The 19,997-nt window shown below is 40.2% G+C and overlaps 1 protein-coding gene and 1 long non-coding RNA gene across 2 annotated transcripts in view; one reads left to right on the top strand and one right to left on the bottom strand.

The window, feature by feature from the left end:
• The window catches only part of asic1b (acid-sensing (proton-gated) ion channel 1b), a 188,781-nt gene that overhangs the window by 9,178 nt on the left and 159,606 nt on the right, over positions 1 to 19,997 (top strand). The window lies entirely within an intron of this gene.
• Positions 1 to 19,997, bottom strand: part of LOC146387638 (uncharacterized) — a 58,881-nt gene that overhangs the window by 6,602 nt on the left and 32,282 nt on the right. The window lies entirely within an intron of this gene.

Raw genomic sequence — 19,997 nt, 5'->3', positions numbered from 1 at the left:
TTAATATTAATTTGATTTTTTTGCTTATTTTATAGTTTCATACTGCACTGTTTTTCAAAACTTTTTTGCCTGACAATATCTGCTTATTCCAGACCCTTACCAGTGCTGTCTGTGCCACAGTACAGTCTAACAGATCTTAAGAGTTGATTGATATTTCTCAAGACATTTGTAGTTTTTAGTGACAACTTACCCACAGTTAGCTGATTTTAAAAATGTGAAAAATGTGATTATGCGTAGACAGATTCTGTGTACTGTTCTGTTTAGACTTCACTTGCAGTCTGAGGTCTATTGACAGTGCACATGATAAGCTGTAGTTAAAAGAATCAGTGTATAGACAAAAGCGGAGCTGTAACATAATTTCCAAATCATCAACTATTTTGTGAAAAATATAATAAGCAATTGCACTTTTATTCAGCTTTTTTAGGGTTGTCTCCATTTGTAAACAATGTACCCGCTGACTATACCAGAAGGCTAGAAAAATTGGTTATTGCCCGCAGAGGCTAAGTCATCAAACTAGCGATAGGTTCCCAGCTTGTTATCCGAGTACCTCTGGCAGTGGTTACCGTAAATGAAAGAAGCAGATTTTAAATTATGCCATGAAAATTTGACAATATCAGGGCCTTAACTGATAGAGAATAAGAATAAGAGAAAAAGAGCACCAAAGGATTGTAGGTAGAGACAATGCAGCTTGAGCAAGAAGAAATGTGGTGGGATGACAGTTGCAAAGAACACACACACACACAAAAAAAACACACAATAAGACACATACATACAAATTTTGCACATTACAAACAGTGGCAGCCTACTGTAGGAGTAGGAGCTAGTCTTAAAAGAACAACTATCCAACAGATGCTCATGCAGGTGGCAAGTGAGGATGACACTGTATTAATAAATTGATATCGCCTGAGAATCCTGTCATGAAAGTGATCTAATACATCCTCAGAATGTGTTGGAAAGAAGCCACGAATAAGCTTAGTAAAATCAGCCCTCAGTCCAACTCTTACGTTCTTTGTCCTCCAGTGTTTCTTTATTGTGGAATTTTTAATGTGTTTTTCCCCCAAGTGCTATAAAACCATGTAGTTCAGAGGTGAGCTGCATGCTCACATGGTGTGGCTGCTCTAATGTGCTGATGTGTTCACATTTACTGTAGTTAGTTGCGCTTACAGCAGATGGTACTTCACAGCGCTCTGCTGTACATTTGTACGGTTGTAGACCTGGATAGAACAGCTCAGCAGAGAGCACTAATGGTGTGGAAAGAAGCTTCAGTGTGTTAGGAAAGGGTAAGGTAACCAGTCTCACCAGCCTCCACCTCCAAATCCCAGAGTATGGAAGCATTAAAGCTGTGATTAACGCTGTCGGCAGCTTCTGGTTGTTTTCTAGCTAGCACAGGCAGTGTGGCTCACTAGGTAGTCCCTGGGTGTTGAAGATAGCCAGAGACAAAAGATCACTGCTACCTACTGTGGGAGCAGGGAGTCCACGTTGATCACAGCATTTTTACCAGTTCGCTGACAAAAATGGTAGATAAACAACAGTAGTACGTAAGGCAGCTTTTTCCAAAAGAATCTGCAGTGTAGTACAGTCAAATTTTCTCATAGATCCAGAAACTTGAACATATTAGAGTTCTTTAGTGTATCAGAATTTATTTCATGTTGTTTTTCAGTTAAGGTTCAGGTGTTGAGTCCAACATTATCCAGTCAGAAGTATTGTGTCCTTGTCAAAAGTCACTGGTGTCATTATCCAAATACCAAATACCCTGTGGGATCCAGTACAATATAATTTTTAAATATTGCTGCTGGAAATATTAAAAATTAGTGACTCATTATCTCGTATCATGTTTCACTGCTGCAACTTTGTCCTTCAGAAAAACATCTGCCAACTTGGAATGCAGATGGTTTAGCTCAGATGATATTAAAAAAGAAAATTTCACATGAAAATGAATATCAATTGATGGCCTACGGCCTCTGAACCGTAGCTGCATGAGATAATATAAAACCATAAAAAGGGAGCAAAATACAAAGACCATAATTTGATAGTTTATGGGTTTGTTTTTAATTGAAGGTGCGATAAATGGATTTCGAAAGTATGCGATCGCTCCCTAGAGAGGCGGCCTTTGCATTTCACCTACAACAAGGACACTAAAGCTAAAACCATCCAAAATATATTGAATGGCTATAATACACTACAGTAAGACAACTGATATTGCACGGACACTATGGATTGCATGTGCCATCTTACTTCTATTTTTACTTTGATACAATGTACGGCATTTTAAGAGCAAAACTACCAAGCATACAGTTTGTCTTACTGCATCCCAGTGGAATTCCCTGCAGATAATATGTTGATCGGCAATGTCACAACCTCTAAGTTATTCAATTTTGAACACTTTAAGACACCCACATCCAACTTCAGTCACCAGGGAGAACTTTGACAGGCTCATAACTTTGCTATCAAAACTCAAAACTGAAGCTTGGGGGCTGACAGAAAGTGTAAGAGAGAGACAGACATTACGTGAGAGAAAAAATAGGAAGAAGAAAGAACGAGAGAAAAAGAGCCAGATAAACAGAAACTGAGGCCCAGGTAACAACAAAGTCCTTGGGATAAAACTAAACATAATGGTCGAGTACTGCGGAGAGGCTCAAAGACACAAAACAACAGCTGCCACAGCAGGAGCAGCAATAGAAGTACTATCGGTACACACAGGTTTGTGCTCATTTTAACCTCTTGGAAACTGCAGGGCTCCATTGTAGGGCTGGGTATCGTCACTGATTTCTAGAATCGATTCGATTCCGATTCACAAGGTCCCGAATCGATTCAATCAATTCAATTTGAATCTGGGAAATTTTGCCTTAGACAGTCAGAAATATTATAATTCAGATCAGGACATTTACATATTTTTGTATCTATAAAAGGGAAGCTGACACTTGCGAGACTTTATCAAAGGTGTAAGCATCACAGCAGATGTCTTTGTGTCAAAGTAGCTGAAGATAAACATGAAGGTGATTTTCCTGGCCTGGAATTTTATAAAAAATATTCTCCAGTACATCAAAAACGAAAGAAAACTTTTAATCAACTTATGAACATTACCTCTTAAGTGACAGCGGTTTTAGTACAGACACGGCTAAGCGTTTTGCATTTTGCATAATTTTAAAAAGTTTAAATTTGTTCAGTAGCCCATTGAACGGCAGAAATTAGGTTTTCTTTTCGGAAGTAAGTAAAAGGGAATAAAAACAGCGGCCGACAGCGCTGTAAACAACGGTAGACTTTTGCGTAACAAGCAAGCGAATAATGCAGAAAACAGATTTTTAGACGGGAAACTGTTCTTGAAGTACACAGAGAGAGCAAGAGAGGGAGAGAGAGCTGTGCATGAAGTGTGATTTTTATTGTGGTGGAAGCAAAAAAGCAAAAGTAAGAGGGAATCCATGACGATGTTTATGTGAAGCGTAGTTTGGATCTTCTTTTGCTGCCGGTTCGGTCAATATCGTTTGGAGAGACATCAAACTAACAGCTTTACTCGATCGTGTCCGTGCCGTCGGGTGAGAAAGGCAACATCTCACTGATTGTGATCCACGGGTCCGCGCTTTGTGTTTACGTCTTTGTGCAGAATCCGTGTTCCTGCTCTCACTTACTGTTTTAGCTGTTTGGTGGTTGTCAAAATTTTGTGAAGTTTCACCTGAGACTCTGGCATTTCGGGCAAAATAAATTTATATTAAAAAATCAATTCAGGATTTTAATGAATCGATATCACGTTATCCAAGCCAGAATCGATTTTAATCGATAATCAAAACCCACCCCTACTCCATTGTATCTGTCTTTTACAGCTTCCCGTTTGTTTTCCAAAACACAATTAAATATGGCTCCTGTCCTTCCTTTCCACTTGTATCTTTTTGAGTCGAGAAGGACAGAAAATATTATAAATAAATGAGGTCATGATAGTCATAAATGAAGAGCTATCTTTGAACAGATCTTTGGTTATAAATAAAAAGATTTTGATTAGTTATCAAGTTGTCATAGTAGTTCTTAATACATTAGCTTCTACCCTTTTAATACACAGTAGTGTTCTTCAAAAATGTTGAGCAGACCCTCAGTGCCTTATATTTTGCTTCCAAGGAGCCAGGCTTTCTTTTTTAAAGTGGTCTTAAGCAAATTATTCAGACTTTCTGAAGGTATTTCAAAGCTTTTCTTTGGACATTGGCTACTTTTTCACTCATTTTCAGTCTAATCCTTGTACCTGACCATTGTTCCTTGTTTAAGTGACTTTAAACTGAACAATGAATTATTCATGCATAAAAAGGCGTCTAATTTAAGGGAAAAACGGTGTTGTCTACATATTACAGACAACTTAACAAAGACCTGGTTTTAAATAGTCTTTAGGCTCCCTGATACAAAACACACATTTTTACCTCCATTTCTTTAGCTGAATCTATAAAAACTGACAAAGTTTACACAATGAACTGTTAGCTGATAACCTGACATATCTTGGCATGGTATGCAGTGTAACCTTAAAATATCTGAGGAAACTGAATAAGTTGAGGGCAAAGAAGTGAAAGGCATAAAAAACAAATATCTACTGCAGATAAACAAAATCTGAAAACCATGTTACAAAGATAAAAATCAACAAAGGCCTGACATTGGATCTGAGAGATGCACCTGGGCCTTTAATTGATTAACCTAATCAGAAATGGTTTCAGTGGAAGGCTGACGAATTAATTAAGAGAAACAGGGAAAAAAGGCCAAGGTATGCCAAATTACACGTGAATTACACATGAATCTAAATTTTAAAATTTGTCATCAGGTTCTAGAGAGGCAGTTAGGAAAGAGACACAACAGTCAGTGTCTACAGACATAAATAAAACACGACTGTCATGCTTTCGGTCTAGCCAGCCATTGGTTTTTAGGATCTTTTCTCAAAATGAATGGACTCATGAATGTAGAAAAATATGTTCAGTAGTAGAGTACATTCATGCTATATCCTGGAAAGTTTATACATTCATGTTATAGTACAGTGGAACCCCAACTTACGAAATTAATCCGTTCCCGAGGGTCTTTTGTAAGTTGACAATTTTCGTAAGTCAAAGCACCCATCGCGCCTTTTGAATGAGGCGATGCTGAACGATAGGCGAATTGCTAACTAGAACAACAATACGTCGTTCAAGTGGAACAGCGAAGCGCAAGTACGGAAGCCAAGGGGTTGTCACATGATTCGGAAGGCATTGTGGGCATTGTAGGCTCAGCCAATCAGAGCCAGCGGATTTCGTTACACGGGCATTTTGCCGTAACACGGGCAGAAATATTGCCGTTCAGTGCCTTCGTAACTTGAATTTTTCGTGACATGGGGTATTCGTAAGTCGGGGTTCCACTGTATCTGGAAAGTGTCCGACTGGCAACAGCTTCATTTTTGATCATGGTAATGATCCCAAACACTTTGCCAGTGTAATGAAAGCATACCTGGATAAAAAACACACAATGAAACACTATAGCTCATGGACTGGTCTCTCCGAAGCCCAGACCTCAAAATTACTGAAGCATTGGGGGACCGTCTTGACAGAGAACAGAAAGAAGCGCTTTGAATAGCCAGGAAAACTATTCCTGAAGATTTCTTAAAGAAATTACAAGAAATCTTAAGAGAGTTTAGGCTGTTTTGGTCATACCGACTTTCAAACTCATTAGAAGTGTACAAATCCTGATTTTGCCCCGCATACTGTATTTCAAATTTTCCAAATAATACATAAGAAGTAATACATAAAGAAATGAGCGGTTGCTAAATACTTTTTTTTTTTACAGTAGTGCAGATTCCAAACACAACAGTACTTTCAGGCAGTCACTATAGTGGATGGATGTGCAAATTAGACTTTTAGCTTGGATATGCTTCCTGACACAACCTTCCCATTTATCCAGTCTTGTGACACTCCAAGACTTGGTTTGTGTCTCCTACCAATCTTGAACTGGGGAACTTTCACATAGGAAATCGTAATGAAATAAACCACCACACCACGGAGCCAACAGCCTCTAAATAAAGAAATAAAATAAATTATTTCAAAAATGTTTTTATTAACAAAAATTATATAATTACACTGTGTGAGCATGGTGCATGTAAAAAAAACAAACTTTCATTTGCGAAAATGTGTAAAAACAAGAGGACTATCATTTAATACTATTAACAGCACAGTCTGCCCATACCTGGTGTTGACTGTGAGTGTAGGAGATCTGAGGATGATCTGATGATCTCAGTTCTAAGGATTAATTTTTGAGTTGAAGTACATTTTTGGATATTTAATACTGAGAAAACATGTCAGACTTTAAAAAAAACCCAACCCACAGACACACAATATTACAGTACTTCAATAGTGCCTGGCCGGCACTTGCCTCTCAAGAGAAAATCTTTTAGAAAAGCTCCTTCATGCAACTGTGGTTAAGTTATGTCACATTGCAGTGTTATGTCAGATAAGCAAAAAAACCCTAAGTACTCTGAAATATTTGTGAGGTGATATTTGTGTTAAATTCTAAGTTATGGAGTTTTTCAAGATCATTTCAGTCATTTTAGCTTAAATTACTGACAGATCACACTTCATTTACTGCAAATCTTCTAGCTGAGAACCCACTCCACTTTTGTGTAACCCAGACTTGCATAATTGCCATGGTCATTCTATTGAGCTGTTGGCTCCATTTCAGCTGTCCATTGACCCCCAGAGTCCACCCTTGGTGGGACGGAGACGTGTGGCTAATGAGGTGTAATCAATACAGAAAACCTCAGAGACACCCGCTGATGGATTGGATTTACACAAACGGCAATCTAAAGGATAGGTGGGGCTTGTTAAGTCTTTTTTAAAAAATATTGTTGCTCTTCACAAACAGAAATGGCAAGAATTATTGGTGGCTGTAGTCGTTCCTCCTTCTAATCTATATTAAGTACTCCACACAAGCAATGAGCATGTCCCTTCTTAGGTTGAAGTTCCATTACTTGTGTTACCAGGGGTGTATTTCATTCTTCAACCATGAACATAAAATATACTGCTAATCCTGAGTCGGTTTAGAGTTGGGGCTAGCTTAAGGCATCTAATTCCTTAGCTTTATTAGTTATGTAATCCAGTTTAATTAGATAATCTTTTAAATTTGAATACTGTTGAGACTGCAAGTCTTTTTAGGTAACTGGCATCTATAATAGCAGAATTTCAGCGGTGCTTTAATCTGCCATTCCTCATAAACTGTTTTTGACACATCTCACCTTTGATCCACCACGTTTTATTCATTGTTATTCCAGTCTTATCCATCAGCTCAAAGCCGATGATTCTGCTGTTCTTTTTGGCCGGACGATTCCCACATTTTTCCTCCTGAGGCTAAATCAATCAATTTGCTATTACCCTAGAACTCAGAGACATGGATCAATTAGGTTTTTGCTGAGTAATGAATGAATGCCTAATGTAAAAATCTCCTCTTTGAATGTAAAAAGCTACTGGCTCTCCTTTGATGGCTTTTAGATTCATGGTGATTTACTGTCCTCACTTCTCAAGTCAAATTCAATTTTACAATGTGTCAATTCACAATATTTGATCCTGATCTCTCCGAGCACCTCGCTCACTCTTTTCATTTTTAAACTTGAATGTGCATTATGTTGTCAAACATCCAACAAAAATGGCAAATTATTGGTAAGTTACATTTTAACTGCTTTCTGAGTAATATTGTATAAAGCTAAGATGTCATAGTGACGACCCAGAATAGCAAATTCCACCTAACATGGCTTCCTCTATTGCTTATGTTATGTTGGCCTTTCCAGCGGGGCATGGAAGAAATAGATTTCCTTTCAAAGGGCTTTAGAGAAGGCTAAGCATGTCCCCTGCCCCCAGCACACATACATACACACATACTCCTTTCATCTGACCTCTTTTTTGTCATTTTAATTACACAAAGAAGGACTTTTTTTGACAATTTAGGCTCCTACTGCGTGAGGTACTCTGTGGACAAAAGGTGAAAAAGAGGAGGGAAACAGATTAAACCAACTCCAAAGCATGGAGAGATCTGAGAATCCATTTATTCCATGTGACCTGCCAGTGCTCCTAGCGTTACAAAATTATTTTTAATAATGAGTTGGGTGGGCAAGCTACGCAGTGGGGGAGAGAGTGAAAGAATGGAAGAAAGAGATGGAAAGAACTTATCCTTTAAAGAATCGATTATAAACAGTTTGGTTCAGATCAGAAGCATCTGATGACTGTGCAAAGCTTTGGAATGAGAGGAAAGATGGGGCAGGAAACTGGAATATGTGTGTGTGCCAATGGAAGAGTCTATGTTTGGCTCTTGGTTTGTGGTGCTGGGCTGCCAGGGAGAAGTATACCCACCGTGACAGACCAGGAGCCAGAGCGCACTAGCTGAATGTAAAGCAGGGTGTTCCTTAACTCTATGCTTAGATCTTTCGCCTGCATGTGTGTAAATCTTTTGCAGTACTTCAGTGCACAGAGAGTGAATGTTCGGTTCAGATTGTGCTGACAGGCTGAGTGATTATTCACCTAGCACTGCTAGGTGGCACACTGCTGCATCAGTCAGCTAATTACCATCCAGAGTAATATTAGTGGGGCTGACTGTTTTTTTTCCTTGTCTTTTTCTCTTTACCATCATTTTATAATTTATTAATATTTTATGGGAAACCTGTTACAGTCTGCATTGGTAGATTTGGCAAATTGTATTCATCATTATTGCTTTTGAATTCATTACTGGAAAACATGATTAATGGTTTTGGCATTTAAAAATGATTCTGATAATTACAGTAGCTGATTGATGACTGCGAAACAGAATATGTGCCATTTCCTGCAATAGCATGATGTACCTTTTGTCTTTGCTGTATTATCAAATATGTTAGTTGAGATAGTGAGAGACAGACAGGTCAAAAATATGTTTCTTTCTTTCAGAGATGACAGGGTACAGCTATCGCCTTGTGTTTCAGTGTCTAGGGATGGAGTGAAAAAGCAGTTTGAACACCACCAGGGTCCCGCTGGGACAGAGTTTTCATCTTACCAGCCAATGTCTTGATTATTTTTTTCCTTTTCTTGTCTCTTGGGTAAATTCCCAAACCCATCGACTTCCTTTGAGATCAGTATTTTTAAGTCAGTGGACAAAAAAAAAAAAAAAAAAATACTAGTTGTGTTAAAAAAATTCAGTCATTGTGGACCTATTTTTTGTTTGTAAGCATGTAGGTGGGTATATATGTGAAGCCATGTCTATGCCACTTCAGCTCAATTCTTATACTCTTTTATTGATGTTGAGGTAATCTTGCAATTAGATCTTCAAGTGGTTTGCCGTTGCACCTGGAGTTGAGAGTTTATACACTGCTAATCAATAGTCTGTAATAATGAGCTTCGAGGACTACTTCTGATAAAAAGACACAGTAACGGAACATGATTATAGAAAAAAAGCTGGTGGGCTCTTTTTTCTTCAATAGAAGGTTAATTGCCTACAGCTTACTGCAGTAGTGTCTTGGATACAGATATTTTAGGATGACAAAAAAATATTTAACATATTCAGAAGTGAATCAGATTAATAATATATATGAAACTTGTTGATTTACCTGAAACTGTGACTAACAATAAGAAGGAAGGCAGTAATGCATTGTGAATGATGAAAGTGCCTATTGGTCTGTGAAGCATCATGTTGGTATCACAACGTCAACATTTTAGCTGTCGTCTGGGGTTTTGGAGCCAGAATTGACCTTGTACAAGAAGGTGGGGTTGTCAACTAAAGCTAGCAAGTCTGGTTAGCAAGTGTAAGTGCTAAGGAGTCCACCTCAGGGTTTGATTGATGGGTCCCTGTGGTATCGCAAGAAATTAGTAGGTTATATAAATATATGAGTATACATAATAGTTATTATTCATAGATACCTACACCCTAAGTTCCTGTTATTCTTCTGAAAGAAACAGAATGAGTGTGTTGTTACAATGGTAATGCCAGGAGAGGCAGTATTGGTTCTGTGTTACATTAATGTGTAAGGAAGTGGAAGAAGAGTGTGTCCTGTAGGAGGCAGCAGAAAATGGATACTCCTGTTCTGTACATGCACTGAAAAGAAGGTTCAGTAAACCAGTTGCAACGATACTTCATTGTAAGTCTCAGTTATTGTATTTTTATTTTTTGAAGATGCAACATCTTTTTGGCGACGAGGACGTTTAGGGGGAAGGAGTTTGGGCGATCGGACTGAAAGAAAAGAGAAGAAGAAAAAAAAAAGTGATGGAGTCGGCTACAGGTTTGGCTAGTTTTTCAAAGAATGCAAAAGTTTTCGGCTGGAAATAGAAGGCAGTAAGCTCGAAGCGGAAATGGCTACAATTGGCACGCTAGTAGCGTTCGATCCAAAGAATCAGACTTGGGATGAGTATACGGAAATACTCGAGCAGTTTTTCGCAGCTAACGGGATCGACGATGCAGAGAAACAAAGAGCGATATTAATAAGTGTCGTCGGAGCAGCGACGTACAGCTTGATGCGAAACCTTATCAGCCCGGCCAAGCCCAAAGACAAAACCTTCCAAGAGCTGGTGCTTCTGATGAAAAATCACTTCGATCCGAAGCCCAGTGAAATTGTGCAAAGGTATAAGTTCGACTCTCGCTCCCGCAAGCCGAATGAAACCGTCATGGAATATGTAGCGGAGCTGCGTCGCCTGGCACAGGATTGTAACTATGGCAACACGTTACAACAGATGTTGAGAGATAGGATCGTCTGCGGAATTAAGGATGACCGAATTCAGAGACGTCTCTTGTCAGAAATAGATCTCACTTTTGACAAGGCTCTGTCAATTGCAGTAGCCATGGAGACTGCAAATAAAAATGCACAGGATCTGCAGACCTCAGGAGCGTCAGCAAAATGTTTCAGTCTCGCTAGAGGACAACAGGAGAGTCGTACCTTTAAAACAGAAAATAAAGAGTGTTATCGTTGCAAAGGAACCAAGCACACAGCAGCAGACTGTAAGTACAAACAAGAAAAATGTCATGCTTGTGGTAAAATGGGACACATAGCTAGAGCTTGTAGAAGCAAGACTAAACTGAACCAGAAAAAGTATGGATCGACATATGTAAAGAAAGAAAAAAAGCAGAGTTCACACTACAGTACTCACAATGTGGGCGATAAAGCAGATAACAACAAAACTGATAGCTCTGAAGATGACTCTTTCATGTTGAACTGTGTCAAGTGCAGTCAAGGGCACAAAAGAAAACTGTTCAAGTTAGGGCGTGGCAGTGTGGTACACTTGAGAAGAGTAGACCCCTACACTGTGGATATGCAAATTGATGGAAAAAAGGTGAACTTTGAAATAGACACTGGATGTTGCCTAACAGTCATGAACGAAGCAACATTCAGAGAAACAGGGAAAGACAGCAAGCCCCCCAGCCTGCAGCCCATCAAAATCAAGCTCGAAACTTATACAGGGGATCCTGTTAAGGTGATTGGTGCAACACGAGTCAGCGTCAAATACAAGCAGCAGAAAAAACATCTGCCCCTGGTGGTGGTCGAAGGCGACGGCCCCAGCTTGCTAGGTCGAGCTTGGCTCGAGGAAATTAAATTGGACTGGGGTGAAGTGAAAAACAGTCCTAACAACAGAAAGCTGCACCAAGTCAAAACAACAGAAAAAACACTTCAGCAAGTGTTAAGGAAACATGAGAATGTATTCAAAGAGGAGTTGGGCACCCTGAAAGGAATGAAAGCTGCTATTCATGTGAAAAGTGATGCCACCCCACGCTTCTTCCGTCCACGTTCTGTCCCCTTTGCTATGCGAGCAAAAGTCGATGAGGAAATAGACCGACTGTTGAAAGAAGGCATCATCTCGCCAGTAAAATATGCTGAATGGGCGGCACCAGTAGTGCCACTCCTGAAGCCCACAGGGACAATAAGACTGTGTGGGGATTATAAGCTTACTGTAAATACCGTGGCTTCACTGGAGCAGTACCCCATACCCAGAATGGAGGACTTGTTTGCCACACTGTCCGGGGGTAAGCAGTTCTCAAAATTAGACATGAGCCACGCTTACCAGCAAATCCTCTTGGATGACGAATCGAAAAAGTACGTGACAGTAAACACATCTCGGGGGCTGTTCACGTATAACAGATTGCCTTTTGGAGTGGCCTCTGCTCCAGCAATATTCCAGAGGACCATGGAAAGTCTTTTGAAGGGGATACCTCACGTAGCGGTGTATTTAGATGACATCTTAGTGACTGGAGTGGATGAAGTAAGCCATCTACAGAACCTGGATGAGGTGTTGACCCGGTTGGAGGAAGCTGGGTTGAGGTTAAAGAGGTGCAAGTGTGCCTTCATCCAAGAGAAAGTGGAGTACTTGGGGCACATAGTGGATGCCCAGGGGCTCCACCCAATGGAAAAGAAAGTTAAAGCAATCATGGATGCACCTACCCCCACAAATGTCACTGAACTGAAAGCATACTTAGGTTTGCTAAATTACTACAACAAATTCCTTCCAAACCTGGCAACCCTGTTGGCACCCTTACATGAACTTTTGAGACACGAGGTACGGTGGACATGGCAAAAGAGACAAGAGGAAGCATTTCAGAAATCCAAGAACCTGTTGAACTCAGCAGAGGTGTTAGTTCATTATTCTGCTGACCGTGAGTTGGTTCTCTCATGTGATGCATCCCCATACGGCGTAGGTGCCGTATTGTCACATAAGATGGAGGATGGAAGCGAGAGACCTTTGGGGTTCATGTCACGCACACTCTCTCCTGCTGAGAAAAAGTATTCTCAGCTTGACAAAGAAGGTTTAGCTGTGATATTTGGCATCAAGAAATTTCACAAATACTTGTATGGCCGAGTTTTCATGATTTACACAGATCATAAACCCCTAATTTCATTGTTCAATGAAAAGAAGCCTATACCTCAGATGGGCTCACCAAGAGTACAAAGATGGGCCGTGACATTGAGTGCTTACGAGTACAACATCAGGTACAAGCCAGGAAAACACCATGAAAACGCGGATGCGCTCAGCCGGTTGCCGGTACCAGACTCAGCACCTGAGCAAGAGATGGCTGAGCAGGTTTTAATGATGGATGTACTGGATGACACATTAGTGGACACTGCACAGATCAAACGATGGACAGCTAAGGATGTCTTGTTGTCGCGAGTCCACGAGTACACCTTAAAAGGCTGGCCAACTGAGACCGATGCCTGTTTGAAGCCATATCGACAGAGAAAGCTGGAACTGAGTGTGAGGGATGGTTGCGTGCTCTGGGGAGCCCGAGTAATTATTCCCACCAAAGGCCGAGACAAAATATTGAAACTCCTGCACCAGACTCATACAGGCATGTCGAAGATGAAAGGCTTGGCAAGGTCGTATGTATGGTGGCCAGGGATGGATGAGAACATTGAAAGAGAAGTGCAGGCATGTGAGGAGTGTCAGAAACACTACAAGTCACCACCTACTGCACCATTACACCCTTGGGAGTGGCCGGAGTCACCATGGTCCAGAATCCATGTGGTCTATGCAGGGCCTTTCCTCGGGGAGATGTTTCTAATCATTGTGGATGCTCATTCCAAGTGGATGGACATTTACCCTGTGAAATCCTCTACATCACAGGTAACTATAGAGAAACTGCGCCAGAGTTTCAGTGTGTTTGGACTACCTAAAATGTTAGTTTCAGATAACGGAACATGTTTCACAAGTGCTGAATTTGAGTCATTCATGAAGCAGAATGGAATTGACCATGTGAGATCAGCACCTTTCCACCCTTCTTCAAATGGGCTGGCTGAGAGGGCGGTCCAGACCTTTAAGGAGGGGATGAAGAAAGTCAAAGGTGATACCTTGCACACCAGGCTGTCCCGATTTCTGTTCAGTTATCGCATCACACCGCATGCCACTACTGGTTTATCACCTGCCGAGTTGATGATGTCACGGAGACTCAGATCAGTTTTGGACTTGCTCATGCCTGATGTGAAAACAAAAGTGCAGCACAAACAATTGAAACAGAAAGAAAATCATGACACCAAGAAAAGACTGAGAAGTTTCACACCGGGAGACAAGGTCTTCATCAGAAACTACTCCTATGGCCCGAAGTGGATTCCCGCAGTCATTGTGAGAGCATCGGGTCCAGTGTCTTACATTGTTACCATTGGATCAGGTCAAACTGTGAAGCGGCACGTGGATCAGGTGAGAGCAAGAGTGGCTGACACTGTTCCCAGTACACCAGACAGGGAGGTGGAGCCATTGCTTGACAAAGAATCAGTGCCTGAGTGCTGCTTGCCATCGGAGTTGGACACAGCGCCACAACCTCCGGCAATGGAGTTGCCTTATGCTCCGGAGACTCCGGCTCCCGGAGACTCTTCAGTGACACCCGTGTTGCGACGTTCCCAGAGAGAGAGACGTCCACCAGAGACTTTAAAGGACTTTGTTAGGTAGAGTGAGATCTTCCAGAAATAGAGCAACAATGCGCTCTGATCTCACAGGAAGGACGTACCTTCCTAGTTAGTAAAAAAAAAAAAGAGAAACGTGGAAACCTATGTACAGTTGTATGGTTGTATGGTTACCTTAATTACATGTTGATTGCTTGTTAAGCATTCTTTAGATAAACAGTTAGTTTGTAAGTCAAGGGAGTTGTTGACTTAAGGGGGGAGGAGATGTGGTATCGCAAGAAATTAGTAGGTTATATAAATATATGAGTATACATAATAGTTATTATTCATAGATACCTACACCCTAAGTTCCTGTTATTCTTCTGAAAGAAACAGAATGAGTGTGTTGTTACAATGGTAATGCCAGGAGAGGCAGTATTGGTTCTGTGTTACATTAATGTGTAAGGAAGTGGAAGAAGAGTGTGTCCTGTAGGAGGCAGCAGAAAATGGATACTCCTGTTCTGTACATGCACTGAAAAGAAGGTTCAGTAAACCAGTTGCAACGATACTTCATTGTAAGTCTCAGTTATTGTATTTTTATTTTTTGAAGATGCAACAGTCCCCTTATATTTCTTGATGCATCTTGATGCCACGTCCAGATGAACAGAATCAACTTTTGGAGGTCCCCTTATATTGGCAGTGCAGAAGGGACACTGGGCTTGCTCTTAGTATGTTTCCTGTTTTGTCTTGGGGCTGGTACAAAAATCACAGCATACAGTCATCATTAACAGTATGTTATGCAAGTGCATAACATACTGTCTACTTATTTTTTCATGGTACTGCATTAAGTACTTTGAAAACTTTCTTTTTCAGATGACTGAGTACATTGGACAGTCAGAGAACTAACTATAAAAATATTTAAATTTTACTAACCAAAACTACTTTTTTATGCGCTGCTTGGTTTTTTGTTTTTTACATTTTTCCGTTGTTGATTTTCCTCTTAATTTTCAAAAACAGTAGGTTTGTCGGGTTCGGTTAACTGGTGATTCTAAACTGGCTTAAGATGTCAGTGGGAGTATGAATGGTTGTCTGTCTCTCTATGTTGGCCCTGTGCTGACAGGCTGGTGACCTCTCCAGGGTGTAGCCACCTCTTGCCCTATGTCAGCTGGGAAAGACTCCGGGCCCCCAGTTTACATGTGGAGCAGAGCAGATACCCATTTTGAAGGGGTGTGACAGGATCAGCCAAATCTTTTAAATAATGATTTATGTTTAAATTATTTGTGACTCACTTAATTGTATTCTATTTTATTTTATTTTATGTAAGTCTTCCTTTTGGTTTGGTGGGAAGATGGTCCCTTCAAGTCAGTGGCAGAGAAGATCATGGAACAGTCATGTATTTGCTCCATGAAAAGAGCTTCATTATACACTAGGAAAAAAGCATCATTATACTGATAAGACCTACTTACTTGTCTTTGTTGAATACATCTGTGATTTTCTCACTCAAAAGCTCTCATTTTGAAGTGTTTGCAGCACCTGAACTCACATGTCGAAGATGTCCCAGTTAGTCAGTGAGTCAGCCGGTAAATCAAAGTTATGAATGAATTAATAAAAGAGGCTTTTGATTTATTTCTGAAATGCAGGCATGTCACTCAACAATCAGACAACCTCCGTGTGTCCTTATTGTTTTCTGTTCACCCACCACATCCTGAAGGCAACAGCTCATCTTTTGTTTATTGCATGATTTTCGAGTTTTTGGATATAAATTTCAGAGTTGCAACCTTTTAAAAATAGGCCATTATGAATACTGGCATCTTATTCGTCTGCCAGTAACTGAGGGAAAAGACAGGTAAGAAACAAAGATTCAGAAATGATCTAGAAATAGGACAACAGTCAGTTAAATTTCCCAGGTGCTACATCTAGATACCATAAACATGTTTATTTGTAGATAAAGAGCAAGTTCTCAACTTTAAAAAAAAAAACATTGTAAGATTAAAATTTTCACATTGTTACCCATGTTTTGTAAAGACTTTTATTCTTTAGTTTTTTTCTAACACAACCATATATTAATATATACAGGGTGGGCCATTTATATGGATACACCGTAATTACATGGGAATGGTTGGTGATATTAAAGTCCTGTTTGTGGCACATTAGTATATGTGAGGGGGCAAACTCCTCAAGATGGGTGGTGACCATGGTGGCCATTTAGAAGTCGGCCATCTTGGATACAACTTTTGTTTTTTCAATAGGAAGAGGGCCATGTGACACATCAAACTTATTGGTAATGTCACAAGAAACACAATGGTGTGCTTGGTTTCAACGTAACTTTATTCTACATCTCGTATCTTCACACCATAGACAATTGCCTTCAGATGACCCCAAAGATAAAAGTCTAAGGGGGTCAGATTGGGAGACCTTGGGGGTCATTCAACTGGCCCACGATGACCAATCCACTTTCCAGGAAACTGTTCATCTAGGAATGCTCGGACCTGGCACCCATAATGTGGTGGTGCACCATCTTGTTGGAAAAACTCAGGGAACGTGCCAGCTTCAGTGCATAAAGAGGGAAACACATCATCATGTAGCAATTTCAAATATCCAGTGGTCTTGAGGTTTCCATTGATGAAGAATGGACCCACTATCTTTGTACCCCATATACCACACCAAACCATCACTTTTGTTGTTCCAACAGTCTTGGAGGGATCCATCCAATGTGGGTTAGTGTCAGACCAATAGCGGTGGTTTTGTTTGTTAACTTCACCAGTCACATAAAAGTTTGCCTCATCACTGAACAAAATCTTCTGCGTGAAATGAGGGTCCTGTTCCAATTTTTGTTTTGCCTATTCTGCAAACTCTGTGCGCCGATCTGGGTCATCCTCGTTGAGATGCTGCATAGCTGGAGTTTGTAAGGGTGCCATTTGTGAGTAGCTAATATCCGCCAAAGGGATGTTCGACTAATGCCACTCTCCAGTGACATTACGCTGACATTACGATGCTACGCTGTGGGCTCTTGCTGAATGAAGCTAGGACAGCCACTGATGTTTCTTCATTAGTGACAGTTTTCTTGCGTCCACATTTTGGCAAATCCAACACTGAACCAGTTTCACGAAACTTAGCAAGCAGTTTGCAAACTGTAGCATAGGAGATGGGTGGTCTCGTAGGGTGTCTTGCATTGAAATCTGCTGCAATGACCCGGTTACTGCGTTCACCAGATATCAACACAATTTCGATCCGCTCCTCACGTGTTAACCTCTTCGACATCGCAATGGCTGTGAACAAAGAGAAACTTGTAAATAACTCATGAAAGAATAAAGTTACGTTGAAACCAAGCACACCATTGTTTTTCTTGTGACATTACCAATAAGTTTGATGTGTCACATGGCCCTCTTCCTATTGAAAAAACAAAAGTTGTATCCAAGATGGCCGACTTCTACATGGCCACCATGGTCACCACCCATCTTGAGGAGTTTGCCCCCTCACATATACTAATGTGCCACAAACAGGACTTTAATATCACCAACCATTCCCATGTTATTACGGTGTATCCATATAAATGGCCCACCCTGTATATGCATTGATGAAAAGCAATGTCAAAAACAATTTTAACTTAATACAAAATCTATTATTATGGCTAAATATTTAAATAAAAATAAAAAGCTGCCCTTCCTATTTGTAACAGTTTTAAAGTGAAGAATGTCAAGCGGAGTGAAGACACTGACTCGGTGTTTCAGAGGACATGGGTTTATTGCTGCTGGATCAGAGATTCATCAGGAAACCTGCATGCCATCCAGTAGTATTTCAGTATTCAGCGTCTGCCTGCAGGATCTTAAAGCTGAAGATTAAGATGAGAGCACTTCCCCCCCCCATCCTCATCTGTATGCTGTTTGAATATGTTTTTTAAAATCTTTTTGGTCAACAACATTGTCTAATTGATATAACAGACATCAGCACACATGCACTTGAACCCCTCTAACTTTGGTGCTGCATCCTGCATTTTTCTTTTCTGACATCTTTCATCTGAAGGTTTCTGTCAGTCATTATCTCTTTTTAAGTCAAGTTTCCTAAGCTCACACTCTTTATCTCACTATTCCCCAGTGATGAATTTTTTTAACCAACAGTAAGGATTGCTGAGAGAAGTTAAAAGCATCAGAAATCACTTACAGATTGCTGAGTGTACACTTCCCACCAGCCCAGTTCTCAGTGTGCCGACCGCAGAAAGGTGCAGCCAGCATATTCATGCAGTCCATCTAATTTATGGCTCTATTCAGTATTAAATATATGTGTACGTGGGTGTGAGGTTCGGTGTGTGTATGTGTGCATATGAACAGGTCACACTCAGTAAAAATTCCAAATTAAATATCCAGCTTTGAGAGCCCCTGCAATACAGCTTCTGCTGACCTGCAACTCTGCTTTTTAAACTTCCCAAAAGCAAAGTTCATACTTTTTTTTTTGTATCTCTTTAGGTTGTGCACTTGTCAAAAAGTTGCTAGTTTGTAATTTACTAAACTAGAGCAGGTCTGCCGCTGCTTTTAAATATACCAATCAGCCACTACATTAATACCACCTTCCCTAATACTGACCATTGTAACAACAACAAAATAAAATAAAAAATCTTGACATCTTCTTTTCTAGCAGCAGATTCTTTGAGTTAGATAAACTGCAGGGTCTAGGGGTTTGAAGGCCTGGTCAGTCCTTTGGGTTTATTGTAGGGTTATCTATATATTGGGCCGCACTGAAGGAGTGTGGCCCACACATATTTTAAGGGCTGCTTTTGTCATACAGGCTAGAAATTGTGCTTGTGTAGTGTGCTAACTGTGGCTTCTGCAGCATTTCCCTCTTAATATAGAAAAGTAATTCTGTTCTCAAGCCAAACTGACAGTTACAATGAATGTGCCAGGCCTAGGTTACAAATCAGTAGACAAGAGGTGACAGCAGAGTGGACCCTGTTAAAATACTGCTGCTGTACCCTTATTCTGTCACTGAGTTTATGTTCGTGCTTACCCAAGGAGCAACCAGCTGGACTGATAAGTACAGAGATTATTGTTTATGGAAGGAAAGAGGAATGCTGTATTGGAGATAATGTGGCATTGCCTAAAAACATATGGCATACAAGCATTATCTCACTCTTTAAATGTAACCTTATGGGTAGTTTCTGTTGGCCCTGTTCTAATTCTCTATCAAAATACCAAAAGGGAAAAAAGCACGCTCACCTCAAAACAGACTAATGAGCACTGATGAACTCAATAAATGATTATTAATGACAATGTTGCTTACTTTCTTTCAGTGACCTTGAATTAATTGATTGAGTTATTTCAATGCATTAAAAAACAAAGAACAAACAGATTTTTACTTGATGAACCCTCACAAACCTCATAAATAAAATTGATTAATGGGTGTTTACTACAAAGGAATTTGTATGTGTGATTTTATTTTAGCGTTCCCAGCATTTCAGTGAAGTTGTGAACACTAATCCAATGTCTAGCGTCTAACCCAAGTTTCCTATAAGTTTTCTTTCTATGTTGTGTGATTGGCTGGTAAATGTGTCCGTAATGAAAGGTCAGAACTCTCAATTTTAAAAGGCCACCTTACTTGATTAGACTACCAGATAAATAAGGCTTCTTACTGTTCTTGTCTGGAGGGTTTTAGCCCCTTTAGGAATCGTGGAATCTAAAGACAAGCTGTTGCTTTTGAAGTGATG

The sequence above is a fragment of the Perissodus microlepis genome, chromosome 5 (assembly GCF_051167445.1).
Source record: "Perissodus microlepis isolate ML-2025 ecotype Zambia chromosome 5, ASM5116744v1, whole genome shotgun sequence".
Classification (NCBI taxonomy): domain Eukaryota; kingdom Metazoa; phylum Chordata; class Actinopteri; order Cichliformes; family Cichlidae; genus Perissodus; species Perissodus microlepis.
Note: the sequence above shows the minus strand (reverse complement) of the source record. Positions and strands in the feature narration are given on the sequence as shown.